General features: G+C 37.5%; 1 protein-coding gene across 1 annotated transcript in view; it reads left to right on the top strand.

The window, feature by feature from the left end:
* The first annotated feature begins 12,469 nt into the window (after positions 1-12,469).
* The window catches only part of pknox2 (pbx/knotted 1 homeobox 2), a 70,729-nt gene continuing 68,583 nt past the window's right edge, over positions 12,470-14,615 (top strand). Inside the window, exon 1 of the mRNA XM_063013792.1 lies at positions 12,470-12,491. The gene's annotated coding sequence lies outside the window, so the exon portion shown is untranslated. The remainder of the gene's footprint in view (positions 12,492-14,615) is intronic.

The following is a 14,615-nucleotide window of genomic DNA, read 5'->3' as shown; positions in this document are numbered from 1 at the left end:
GGAGGGAGCACCGACGGGATGAGAGCCATAGAGGCAGCACTGGCAAACAGGGGTGCAGGAAGATGCCATGATGGATCCATTTTAACATTAGATCGCTCTTTTTCGCTTCGTGAGGGTTCTGGATTTGTCAAAATGTTGTATTTTGGGGGTTAAGGATTAAATAGAACATGCTTTGTGTGTGTAGGTTACACGATGCTATTTGGCTTAGAGGCATGTGCCAGTTTTAACACACTATGGCATCTAGGGTAGAATAGGAGATAGCAATTGGGAGATTGATTTTGGAGGTGCTTGTGTTATTTGTTTGTATGTTTGTAGTACATTTACTGGAATGGCATGTATGATGTTTACATTGTGAAACTGCTTTGTGCCAGTAGACGCGCAGATCTGATCGCTGATCATTGTAATATCGTATTTTTGCGCATGTTCCAACAAAACGTGTAATCTTGCATAAGGTTTAATTTTTTGTACATTATTATTATTATTATTATTATTCGTGATTAGTGCTGCAATGCCATGGAATGATTATGGAATGTTTACACTCATGTTTTGCCCAAAATAGACGCGTAGATCCGATTGATAGACGTAAACTCTTATTTTGCGCATTTATTACAAGAAGATATGGAATTTTGTGATGTGTTTTATCTGGAATACGTGCATTATTTCTTTTTTTGTTCTGTTCTCTTATTAGGTTAGTTGAAATGGTATACCATTTATGCTATATATGGTTTTTAGTTGTACCGCTGTAAATCTGTTTTGGGAAAATACGCGCAGATCTGATCGTAGATCGTAAGCCTGATCGTCTTTTCCACAACTGGCATTTTTTTTTACTAATATAAGCTGTCAGTTGGGTAACTTGCGTCGTTTATTGTTATTTATAACATTTACTGCAAATGTACAATGTTATACTTGCTATACATTTTTGTTTTACACTTTTACGCAAATAAGCGCAAATAATAATAACACGCTATTTGCGCTTTTCCAGCACACTCACGTCCAGGCTAATGTGAGGAAAGTCTTGTGGCATTTGCACTGTGTGTTGTGAATAACTGGAAGTGTATTACTTAAATCTGATATTAGATTCCAACACTGACATTAACTGGCATCAATAGAATTAGATCGTAAGTGAGTGAATTGGTCTTATTTGTTAGTTAGAAATATGTGCATATCTCAGTGATAGATCATTTTTTTATTTGCACTACTATCCCAATAAAAGGCTGAAATTCTGATAACTTTAGTACCTGAGTTGTTTGTTTATAAGTGTTTTTTTTTATCTTTATCACACTTTCTGGTAGAGATGTACAGACTTGAAACTCAGATCTGATAATAAATCTTCAACTTATTTTGCACGTATTTTTCAACACACTGACAGCATGACTATTATGTTATTGTAATTGGGATACTTGTATATGTGGTTCTTTTCTTATGCACAGATTAAAAAAGCAGATAAGAAATTTACTTAATATTTATTGGATTTTAAGTAAAATATCATGTTTAATTCTTACATTAAATTTGCTCAGTTCAACTTAGTTTGTCTGAAAATGCCATATTTAGGTTTCCTGTGAAAGTAAATGTTAACTTATTTCGAATTTGTAATGAACTACACATAGATTTTGATCAGGGGTGTGCAAACCTTTTTACTTTAGGGTTAGAGGATTTACATAAATAGCGTGGCACTGTGTTTAGAATATGTACAACTGTATATAATTTAGATAACACATGAACCACAGTAATCTTTTGGGGTACTTTGAAAAATATTAAGTTGTTGTAAGATGTTTTACTTGCATTTTTGCTCCATATTTGTAAGCGTCTCTCATATCTAATTTAATGTAATTGTTTGTGTAGTTGAGGGAGTTGGCACAAACATGTATCCAAAATCTACTTCTACTGGTTTAATAAAAACCACCTCTTGATAAACTGTTAAATCAGGGTTAACTTCTGGCTTTTTAATTTAATTCTCAGTCTCACAAACCCAGATGCACATAAGCTCAATTAATAAATGAACTTCATTTTAACAACAGAATGTCTAATTAGCTAAATTTAACTAATAATAGTAAACATAGTATTGAATTTTTAATAATGAAAAATGTTTATCTGTCAGGTGGTGAATTGTGACATTCCTGACATATAAAATCATCTGGTTACATTTAAAGCTTTTTTGCATCATACATGTTTGCACAATTGTTTGACACCCCCCCCCCCCCCACACACACACATGCACAACATGACTTTAGTCTTGAACAATCTCTAATAATTGAATAATTTCTAAAACATTTTTACACTGTAATAAAAGTTCTAGCTATGTATGACGCAGTGGTTTGATTGGTTGGTAGTACCATTGTAATGTGTAATGTTCTTACTGACCTTATTTACATATATGGGGTGCGATAAGGTATGGCCTGCCGTTCATACATGACAACTACTAAAACCAGTTCCAACCAATACTAAAACAAAGATTTGCTGTATTGGTCTTCAAAAACTATTTAGAAATGTTTGTGTGGCATGTAGCATAGAAATAACTTGGTAAGCAGATAAGAAACATTGCTATGTATGGTATTGCATATAAACTTACTTCGCAACTTTCTTGGGTTTAGTTTGTTCAGCTGTGTATTAAACAATCAATAAAAATGATATAATTGTGCACAATTCATTGCTGGAGGTCTGTAGTATAGGACAAATGTTAATTTCCCTTCTCAGAAACGGGTATCATGGTGTGTAACGGGCCCACCCGCTATGGAGACTCGCAGCCTGCTTTTCTCTTGAAACCGTAATATGGGGCTTGGTCCAGTCCGAGTTTTCTGCTAGCGTATGATGGCAGCATATTATGTGTCTTTCTGGGAAATTAGTCAATGTTGCGGCCCTTTTCGGGAATCACAGGAGAACTTGGGCGAACTAGCTGGCTCTACGTTTTGAATAACGCTTGGTGCTTGGTGGTTTGGGAGGCCACTCGTGCATTGTCATCCCTGGCTTGTTCTGGGTTTACTTTCTAACCTATTTTTTTAGAGAACTGGTTTATTGTAGATGCTCTGAGCAGATTACCATGTCTATCCTCTCTCTCCATTGCGCACTGTGGATTTCCCATTTTTCCCACTGCTTTTTCATTCCTATTATTCTTTTTGTTTGTGGATTTTAGTCACAGTATCTTTCTGCTTTGGTTAAGCGTTTTGCAAAATGAGTTTATTTTTATTTTTTTGTAAGTGCGGGGCTACAGCTTTGGCACTTTAGTGTTGAAGGGCGCAATCTGCCCTGGTATATAGTCAGATCTGGTGACTGTCACTTTTTAACTCATTAAACCACACAGTGACTTCAGTGCCTTAAAAATAGAGGACTGTTATGAGTATGGGCATTAATCAAGTGAATAACTTTGTCTTAATCTTTGACCCACTCTATGCCAGCAATATGTCCCATTTTGTGTCATATACACATCTGTATACAATACAATTTTGCCACTACTGATAATTGTATGTACTCTTGAGTACATTTATGTGTATTTGTGTTGCATATGATATACAACTACAGCTTAAAATGACACTATAAAAGTGCACAAAAAGCAAAAAAACAACAACTCTGGAATAGGTGTTCTTCATATCTCTTCCAGACACTTTTATTGGTTTGGCATCCACACCAAAAGTCAATAAATCTATTATAATAAAGCACATGACTTAAGTCAGTGGTCATGATATGTGGATTGCTTTGCACACATAACCATGATACTCAAGCCACACAAGGAATTTCTCACCATGAAAAGCAGCGTGTATTAGTGAACTGTCCCTTTGTCCTTTCAGACACGATCCTGTCATACTCAGGTGTTGTATTTCAGCAGTCAGGAGCCTGTGATATTTTGTGTGGAAGGTAGTTGTGCTGTGATGCCAATCTAAATGCCAAGATCCCCACTGTGATCTTAATTGATAATTTGTCTCATGGGACATGCTGCCTTTGGGCAAAACTGCAAATTCAAACTACTCTGAGTTTATTTGCATATTGCTGTTCTCTGTGTCAGGAGCAAATTCTAGGGCAATTCTAATATAGAAGGGGCAATTCTATAAGACCTGCAGCATTTTTTATGCCCTAATCACTAATAAACTGAGTTGGTCTACCTCATCGAGGGCAATAAACAGAATGGATGCAGCATATGCCATGAAGCAATTGAAGCATTTATGTTCGACCATAAAGCTATTTAGAAAATTGAGCTTTGCTTTAGCGCTTGTCATTTCTTTGTTTCTAAACCCATATTGAAATGCTTTATTTTCCACTTATATCAGACAATTTGGGGGTTTATAGGGCACAACTATCAACATATTTTATGAAACTTTGTAAAGGATAAGCATATGAAAGATACAGGCCAAAAATATGTGGACACCAGGCTATGATCTTGTTCAACATCTCATTCCAAAACCACAGGCATTAATATATAGTTGGCTTCCACTTTCGGGAAAGCGTACTACTTGATAATCAAGTGTGACTGTGGGAATTTGTGCCTATTTAGTCATAAGAGCATTTGAGAAATCAGGCACTTTTGTTAGATGATAAGGCATAAATTGTAATTTTTTATTCATCCCAAAAGTGTTCAGTAGAATTGAATACTTCAGCTCTACTGAACACTTGCCTTGAAGTTGGAAAGGTATAATTTATTTTATACACTTTTATCATGGGTGTGGCTAAACACCTTGATATTTGGAAGTGGTGTCCATATACTTTTGGCTATATAGTTTAAGTGGCCCTTAAGTGGCTACTGGCTAATACCTATGAAAGAAGGATCAACCAACTGCTGAAAAAATACTTCTGAATGATTGACATTTCAGTTTTTGAATTTAAGAAAAATACGTCAAATTAATGAATTCATTTTCTAGTCAAATTGATACAAATCCCAGGTTGTTGCAATTATTTATGTAAAGCAAGAGTTTGGGGATGAATATTTAAGTCTTTGATAGATAGACTGGTATTAAAAGTAGAGAAATTCCAGGATAAGAACTTAAATATAATACACCCAAAGTCTTCTATATGCTCTGATCCATTCACTCAAATTCTTCGTTGAGTTTGTGAGTCAATACAAGTAACCTGAGAGAACACATTCAGATGATTCTGATGCAGGAAGGTAGAAAACGAGCCACGTTCACTAAGCCCTGTTGATCCCATCTACTCTCTAAGGAGCACGGGTCTGCTGTTGTTGCATGTCCAAATGACCTAGACTTTCCTCGCTCTGTCTCCCGCTGGCTGGGCATAACAGTCCAGGTCCTTCCCATGGGGCCGGAGGTGCAGGCAGATTTGGAACAGAAGGAACGGTTCTGCAGGTATTTATCGATCACCTATAGTGCCTGTCACAAGCCACAGTTTGTGCTGGCTTCTGTGTATATAGGGACAAAAGGACGTCACACGATGGAAACACATCAAAAGCTTTCACAGAACATATTAAAATATTAGAAGAATATAAAAGTATGCAGTGTGAGTGAGTGCAGCCTGTCTGAAGTCTATTCCTGTCCCTATAACAACAAGCCTGATCAAGTGGTTAAATCTCCAAGAGTTCAATTCCTACTTCTGGCAACTGTCTGTAATGAGTTTGGCATGTTCTTTCCATATCTGTTTGAGTTTTGGTTTCTATTCCAAAAACAGGCAGAAAACACATTAGCTAATCTCTCGCAAGGGTTGGCAAGTGTTTAAAAGTGTGTGTTGCCCTGCGACGGATTGATGCCCTTTCCAGGGTGTATTCCTGCCCTGCATATCTGTGTTTTCTGATTAAACTGGACCCACAGTGACCCTGACCAGAATAATTGGGCTATTGGAATTGTATAATATCAATATAAAAAATACAAATAATGAAAATAATTATTCATCACAGTCACAGGTAATACAATAATATAATTATATAAGTAGTATAATATAATAATAATGTCTAGGAGCCCATGGTGGCACAGTGGGTAGCTGGGTTTGGGGGCCTGGGTTTGGTTCTCTAGTTGACTGACCAGGGTCTTTTTTGTGTAGAGTTTGCATGTTCTCCCAGTGTCCGCTTTGGTTTCCTCCGGGTGCTCTGGTTTCCTCCCAAGTCCAAAGACATGCAGTCAGGCCAATTGGAGCTACTAAATTTGCCTAAGTGTGAGTTGGTGTGTTAGTTGGTTAGTTGGTGTGTGTGTGTCTGCGTGTCAACCTGACTGTGATGTTTCCTGCCTTTCGCCCAATTAATCAACCTCACCGTAACCCTGACCAGGGTAAAGTTGGTATTAAATAAGACAATGAATGGCTAAATAATGGCAAGGAGCCAATAGAAAAGTTTTATTTATAAGTGAAAAATAATTACCACACAAGCATCAAAAGCAGGTTTAAATGAGCAGAACTTCATTATTAATTCTGAATTTAAAAACCTTTAACAAGACTGGAAACGTCAGAGCGTCTTTGTTCTTATCTCCAGTGCTATGCCGCTAATCCTAATAAATGAACAACGTCTCGCTGAGAGAAATACGCCTCGTCCGTAAATGCTGAATTTATTATACTTTTGAGCAGTTGCTGAGCAGGCAGAATACCTGATTCAAATTCATCTGAAGATCAAAGGGTGGAAAATACTGGCTGAGGAAAAACCAGTTCTCTTTCTTTTAAATCATCATTTTAAATAAATACACACACAGTACGAGCATTATAGTGCAGAGTTTTTATTTAAGTTGTTGGTGTGTGTTTAACAAAATGTGAAAAGGGGTTATGGGTAGAATTTTTCTAATTAGAGTAAATGTGTGAGGAGCAGCTCTCACGGATTCTATACATTTCTAACATTTGTGCAATATAGAGCAAGACAGGAGACACTGTGTTTTTTAAACACTGACCTGAAAAGCTAATAAACCCTATAAACACTATATACAGTATATATATATATATAGTGGAGGAAATAAGTATTTGATCCCCTGCTGATTTTGTAAGTTTACCCCCTTACAAAGACTTGAACAGTCTATAATTTTTATGGAAGGTTTATTTTAACAGAGAGAGACAGAATATCAACATAAAATCCAGAAAAAAAAACATTAAATAAAAGTTATAAATTAATTTGTATTTAATTAAGGGAAATAAGTATTTGATCCCCTACCAACCAGCAAGAATTCTGACCCCCACAGACCGGTTATGTGCCCATGAGGCACACAAATTAGTCCTGTCCCTGTATAAAAGACTCCTGTCACAGAATCAGTTTCTTCCGTTCAAATCTCCTCCCGTGTAATTCTGGACTGACCTCACCTTTCTCAGAATCATTCTTACCCCACCAGGTGAGATCTTGCATGGAGCTCCAGAGCGAGGGTGATTGACTGTGATCTTGTATATCTTCCATTTTCGAATTATCGCACCAACAGTGGTCTCTTTCTCACCAAGCTTCTTGCTGATGGTCTTGTAGCCCATTCCAGCCTTGTGCAGGTCTACAATCTTGTCCCTGACGTCCTTTGATAGCTCTTTGGTCTTGCCCATGGTGGTCGAGAGATTTGAACGGAAGAAACTGATTCTGTGACAGGAGTCTTTTATACAGGGACAGGACTAATTTGTGTGCCTCATGGGCACATAACCGGTCTGTGGGGGTCAGAATTCTTGCTGGTTGGTAGGGGATCAAATACTTATTTCCCTTAATTAAATACAAATTAATTTATAACTTTTATTTAATGTTTTTTTTCTGGATTTTATGTTGATATTCTGTCTCTCTCTGTTAAAATAAACCTTCCATAAAAATGATAGACTGTTCAAGTCTTTACAAAATCAGCAGGGGATCAAATACTTATTTCCCCCACTGTATATATATATACATATATATATATACAGTATATATATATATATATATATATATATATAGATAGATAGATAGATAGAGAGAGAGAGAGAGAGAGAGAGAGAGAGAGAGAGAGAGATAGATAGATAGATAGATAGATAGATAGATAGATAGATAGATAGATAGATAGATAGATAGATAGATAGATAGATAGTGAAGGTGAAGGTGGGAGGAGTAGTAATCAATTGTGTCTGAGAGACTGAGAGAGCTTATAGTCTGGATTTTGCACCATCTGATTTCCACCTTTTTGGACGCTCAAAGATTCCTTAAGAAGAAGAAGATTTTCATGTGATGATGATGTGAAAGCAGCGGTACATCAGTGGCTACGCGACCAAACATTTTTTCCTCACGGCATTAATAAGTTGTGTCATGTTTTGAAGCAGTTGAATGTAACTGTCCATGTATGTCCATTGTAATTGTTGGACTAGATTTGCAGCACATTACTTTGCTAACTCTGAGGTAAATCAGTGGTCAGATACTGACCATTGATTCAAAGCACCTGATACAGGTCGACCCTTATACGTTGGGTTGTATCTGACTTTCCTTCCCTGCAGATCTTCTTTTAGAGCATCTTTTGTTGTTCTCTGTAAGAATCCCAGACAGCTCTGCTGTCTTTTATTCAGCTGCAGAGTCGTTTAAAGGCATTGATTGCTGTCTGTATGGCTGTAGAACCTCCTCATAATAGCATTACTGAGAGGCAGCATCACTTAACAGCACGGATGGAATTCTTTCCAGTCCTAATGCGCTGGTGTGTGTTTTTTTTTTGGTAATTTTTTTAAAATGGAGCATAAGTGACTGTTGAATGAGCTCCCGGTCTCATACTATATAAGCACTGTTACCTTTGGTACAGATAAGTGGACATGCGTTTTATTTGCTAAGTGGTGTGTTTTTCCCCTGTTTTACAGGGCTGTTATTGGCCAAATACTTCATGCCTGTAATATAAAGCATCAGCACGGCCTGGTCTCTGCCAGACCATAAAGCTCATTGCTTACCTTTGGCTTCGACATAACACATGATTTAACTCCAGTGTCTGAAAAATCCGGTTTGCTTTAGAACTCACGCCAAGGATTCTGCATGCCAGACTTACGAATCGAGGACAGATTTAGCACAAATAACCTCTGAGTCTGTGGTTTCTAAGCAGGTAGTAAATTATCTAAATCCATTTTCCTTCTTTCTTGTAAAGATGCCTTATTTTTGTTGTCTGTTTTTGCTGTTCTGGAAACTTTGTTCTGGTTTATTGTTCATTTCTGTCCGCAATACCTGGAACAAAATAATCACTACATTGAAAACCTGCACCATTAAATATATTCATTAGAGCAGGGTAACTGCCCATCCAGACCAAATTAGTTTCATTTTATAGAATGAAGCACTTGGTAATGATAACAGTCGAAAATGAAGCAGCACACAATTTTCCCTTGATTCATTTTCTGATCAGTACAACACACAGTGGCGTTGCTTCTCGTAGCTACTAATAAATGTGTACCGCAAGAATAAGAGACTGGTTTAAAGGTCTTTTCACTGTTGGACAGCTTTGCTACAAGTACTGGTAAAGTTGCTTTTAAAATGTTATTAATCTGTACAACTTTTATATTTTTGTTTATCAAGTCACAGGTTTTGTGATTTACAGATCTGGGATTCTGTCCCAAAGAATAATTCCCTGATTTTCAGCACTAGGAACTAATGGTCAGCCACAAATATCTGGAGATAAATTCTCACATAAAGCTGATTTAGTTTAAATTGAGAAACACATACAGCCAGGTTGCTTTAGAAAGTGTTGCAAGATCTATAAAATAGCTGTTGTTTAAATTATGCTAGTGTACAGAATTATTATAATCAAATGTATTTTTATGTTGGAGACGGACCAATCATTAATGACCAATTAAGAAAGATGAAATGTAATTATAAAATACGCTAGTTATAATTAATTCGAGGGTCCTCCTGCAGTACCATCTCGTCCCACTGGAGGGCTGCTGCCAATTATTATTATTACTATTATTATTGATATTATTGTTATTCCTCCGAACAGGATGCCAGTACATCACGAGGCCTTGGTCATCCCCTCAGACATGGCCAATCATGTCTATATGTAGATGCCCAACATAGCGATAGCATTGCTGAGATTTCGAGTCCTCCATCCCTGCATCCCAGTGTTAGTGGGCTAGCACAATACCACTGTGCCACCTGAGTTATTGTCATCATATTAATCACATAATCAGTCATTTTGTTACTTAATTGGTACCACCTGACCCATTTATTCATAGTTAAAATAAAAAAAGAAATCCATGCCTTAAAAATTAATATAATGGATTGTTTTATTAAGGAATAATGAGTTTTCCTTATTAAAAGTAATGCATGACTATAAAAATGACACTCTTATAGATTATAAAGTAACTGTAATTTGAATACTGCCTTTTAATCTTAATACATACTCAATCTATTAGTGTTTCATTACTTTCCAACCCTGGAAATATAAATGATGTGCTACCACAAAAAGCACTTTATTATTCTTACTTGCAATTGCAAATTATGTTCTATTTAAGTGGGACATGGTGCCAAAATCGACCACAGTTTTACGTACATATACTTGCAGCCAAGTGAAATTTTATTAGTATACAGTAAACGTGCTGCTTATTAGGGCTTGAATTAGAAAAAAAATTAAAACCCATTATATAAATATTAGATTTTAGCATTCGCACACCAACACACGCCAGGCTGTTAATAATGAGTTACCTTTAGCTCGGTTTAATTAAGCTTTCTCAGTATGTGCAGGCGTATTTGTCCAAAGCTCATTTCTCTCTTGATTTCAGAAGTGGTTCTGGTTGAGGTTAATAGCAGCATATTTTTGGTTTTCTAATGGGTTTCCTGGGAAGGCTGTCCTGCTTGCTACGGTTAGACTTTTCGGGCCTCAAGGCATCGAGTTGTTTCTTTTCTTTCAAGCGCAGATGTGGACAATAAGACTGTAGATTGCTGAACTGTGTGTGTCTGACACAATAAAGCCCTCTTTTACACACAAAATATTTGATAAGAAATAATTCAGATTTCAGCTTTGTTTGATTTGTAATCATGGATCTTTTTTCGATGTCAGTCCAGGTGTGATTTGTTTTCATCAAAACGAATTACATGCCAAATGGATCGCAGCTTCTCCATGACTGTGGTAACTGGTGTAATCTGATAAGCAGACCGGATCTCAAGTTTAAAGCCTGGTCTGGTCAGAGAGAAACACTGCCCACTGGGCAAATACACATCTGCACAAGAACAGATTTAATACATTTGGGCTTATATTTTAGATCATGCTGACATGCTATAAAATACATAGTTACAGTGGGAATACACCCTTGTTAAAATGCCAGGTTTATGCAATGTAAAAAATAAGTTTGAAATAAATCATCATGTGTTTTTTAATCTGTACGATTTCATTGGAAAATGAACTGAAATCTTTTAGGGGGGATAAAAATAAAAGACTAACAATAATTTGGGGCATAAATGTTCATTTATGACTTCAATGACTTCTTTGTTGGTTAATGGGTAATTATGGGTAATTATTACCATTGATCATTACCAGATACATTAACATGCAGTTGATTTGATTTAGAATTAATATATTTGTTGTTTTTTTACCCATCAAGCTACACTTTATACTTCTTAATGATGAAGTAAAAACAAATTGGAAAATGTATAAAAATTACACTAATTTTTCTGACACTAATGTTTTCGTCACAATGGCCGGTTGGCTGTGTGTGCGCTTTCATGATGTGAATGTTTATTATGAAATTTTGTTTGGTTTGGTGTGGTAGGAGGATGTGACCGTCAGGCGCTTTGAACGCCTGCCTGTCATCTTCATATTCCTCTGAAGTGCATATGGAGCTTGTGTGATGATGCAAGTATTCGTAAGGAGGATTTGCATGTTGCCCTCTCTGTACTGTTTTGTTTTGTAACTTTTGCAGTACTTTAGGAGAGGACACAGTAAACTAGGTTGGGTTTTTTTCAGACCAGTGGCGAGGGTGGGTCAGTGGGCCGAGATTTAGGAGTCTTGGTTTACTACTGATATTTTAGAAGTTGCCATTTTAATTAGGATAACCATGTGGATATATTTATACACCATTTTGGTATACAAGATTAAAAATTTTATTAATATGTAATCTGCCAACATTCGTCTAATTTAACTTTGCTTATTCAATGTGACCATGCTGTGGTGGTTTTGCTCTTATTATTAAAATCCTGGTCTTGAGGCATTCGTAATATCCTAAGCATTTAAAATTTCAATTTAGAAATCACTGTGTTTACTAACAACTGGTCAACAGTAAGTAATAGAGCGTTCCAGGCATGACTGGACGTGAGAATCAGGCATTTGAATATCACGTTGGCTTATAAAAACATTTCTGTACTCGCCAGTATAACTTTATAATGCCGCCCTTCAGAAGGGTCTGATGACAGCATGGGGGACTAAAAGTGAAAACCAAACAGCTGCAGGCCCATCGCTTGGGGTAAATGTGGACATGGCCTGGAGCCACGGCCAGGGTTGCATGACTGAAAGAAGGACAGGAGCTGTGTGCCAGCTGCTGGTGTGCCAGGCCTGCCTGCAAAGCTTTGCTGTTGGCTCAGGTCATCTCACTGAGGTCGGAAAAAAGGATAATAATGACCGAAAGGTGCTGGGAATGCTGGAAAAAACCTGCACCTGCCATCTGAGTATCTGTTAGGTGGACTGGTGAGTGGTGTCTAGAGCTTGAGCTCTGCTAACTCTGCTTCAGAGGTATTTATAAACTGCCGCCGACACTTAATACAATCACTTCTTGCCGCTCAGCTTACAGTCTTCGCTGAAGATGTATCAGTCCTGCAGCCCAGAGCACAGCTGGCTTAAGCGAGGAAGAAGGAGTTAACCTTTTCCTTTCCGCTATAAAAGGAGGCTGGGAAAACAGGGTGAGAGGTCAAAATGAACACTGACAGACTGCAGGGAAATTCCTCAATGTTTCTTTGAGCTTGCCACCTTCGGCTTTGGTGTACATCATGCTGGTTTGTAGGTGGACACAGAGACGCTGTCGGGTCCATCTGTGATGGCTTTTTTTTGGCTTTTCTATATATTTGTTTATTCCCCTTTCACACTTCTATCCACACAAGCATTGGTGGGTTAGAATTAAAACAATCTATTTATATACTATTCATCAGATGGTGTTTATTTCTGCTGTTCAAGTAAGTAAAGTTTGGAGAAAGCTTTTAACTTTGGCGCAGCCAGCTGAGGAAGGTGCTTTTAGGACTGGCCAATACAAGATCTTTAAAGGTCTATAAAGGACATGCTTGAGAAGGCACGCTAGTAAACTTACTGGTAAATACATGTTAAAGCAAATAAAGTACCTGACAAGTTTCATTAAATTTTTATGTTTACCACTGCTTTATCCAGGTCAGGGTTGGGTGGGTCCAGTTTCCTTGGATTCATTGTGCAAAATGGTTCCCAGTAGTCATGGGCTAGTGGAAATTAATGCTGTGTCACCTGAGCGCCTAAATGAATCATAAAACACATGAATAGAAAAAAAATAAATATGTAATAAATAAATAGGACATGTAATTCCCAGAAACAGATCCAATCAAAACTGGGCACTTACTTTTGCAGTCAATGGGCTGTCACCTATTAATTGGTACAGATTTGTAAGTAATAGATAGTAACTTAGCAGTAAAGTAAAGAGACGTGTGTTTTTATTAACTAGTAAACAAAGTTATCACATCACATTTTAGGGATTAATTCAGAATTTGTGAAATTGATTATTTTTTATGTTATAACCCACATTCTGGCTGTGAAGGGCTGCTGGAGCAGACAAGAACCAGATTAAAGTTCTAACTCTTCTGCTCATCCCTCTTTCTCTCATTCTCTCTCTATTTCTTTTTCTCTTTTTTCACTCTCTCTTTTCTCCCTCGTGGCGGCTCTCATTCCTGTAGTCCCAGGACAGGAAGCGGGGAGAGCAGCAGGCATCGGGGAGACTGGGCCAAGGGCCAGAAAGCTCCACAGCCGGGGGAAGTGAAAGAGCATATGAGCTCTCTGTTGGGGATTAGACACACACAGGAGAGATGGGCTTCACTGCATCCTGCTTTGTTTAAACCAGACTCGGTACAAGGGAACCAGCACTATCTATTTGTCGTGTCTAAGATTTTTGGACTTGAAGACTATAGTGTCTATAGTACAGATCTACAGAGGGGCTACTGTGGCTCAAATTGCAGATGATTTTAATATACAGTGAATCAAACCAAAGCAGATGGGCACAAAACAGAAATACAGCCTATACAGGATGGCAGTTTATTCCAAGTGCAACATAAACATACTTTTTTACTCACTCACATTATTGGGCATTTAAGAGTAGCCAGTTCCCTTTCCCGTTTTTGGGAGATGAAAAGAAATAGGTACCATGCTATTGGTTATGCAAGATTCATCACTTCAAGTTAAATGTCAAACACAGTCATGGACAGTTTTGTATCTTTAATTAATAAACCTCACGTCTTTGAATTGTGGGAGGAAACCCAGGTGGACACAAGGAGAACATGCAAACTCCACACAGAAAGGACCCGGGGAAAGGACCCACCTGGGGATCGAACCCAGGACCTGCTGTGAGGCAACCCAGAATGAATGCAAAGATCAAACCTAGGTCCCAAGGACCCATGTTGTATAAAACCCACTCTAACAGCTGTGCCATCGTGCAACACTTTATAATATGATCTTGTAAAATAATAAAAGTTGTGTATTCTAATACATTCTTATATAAGATTCATAATGTTTTAAAGATGTCTTGAAGATGATTTCACACATGCTAAGCACATGGCTGTACTTGTTCTACCGTATCATATA

The sequence above is a fragment of the Trichomycterus rosablanca genome, chromosome 18 (genome assembly GCF_030014385.1).
Source record: "Trichomycterus rosablanca isolate fTriRos1 chromosome 18, fTriRos1.hap1, whole genome shotgun sequence".
In the NCBI taxonomy this organism is placed as follows: Eukaryota; Metazoa; Chordata; class Actinopteri; order Siluriformes; family Trichomycteridae; genus Trichomycterus; species Trichomycterus rosablanca.
The sequence above is the reverse complement of the archived record's forward strand: the minus strand, read 5'-3'. Positions and strand labels throughout refer to the sequence as shown.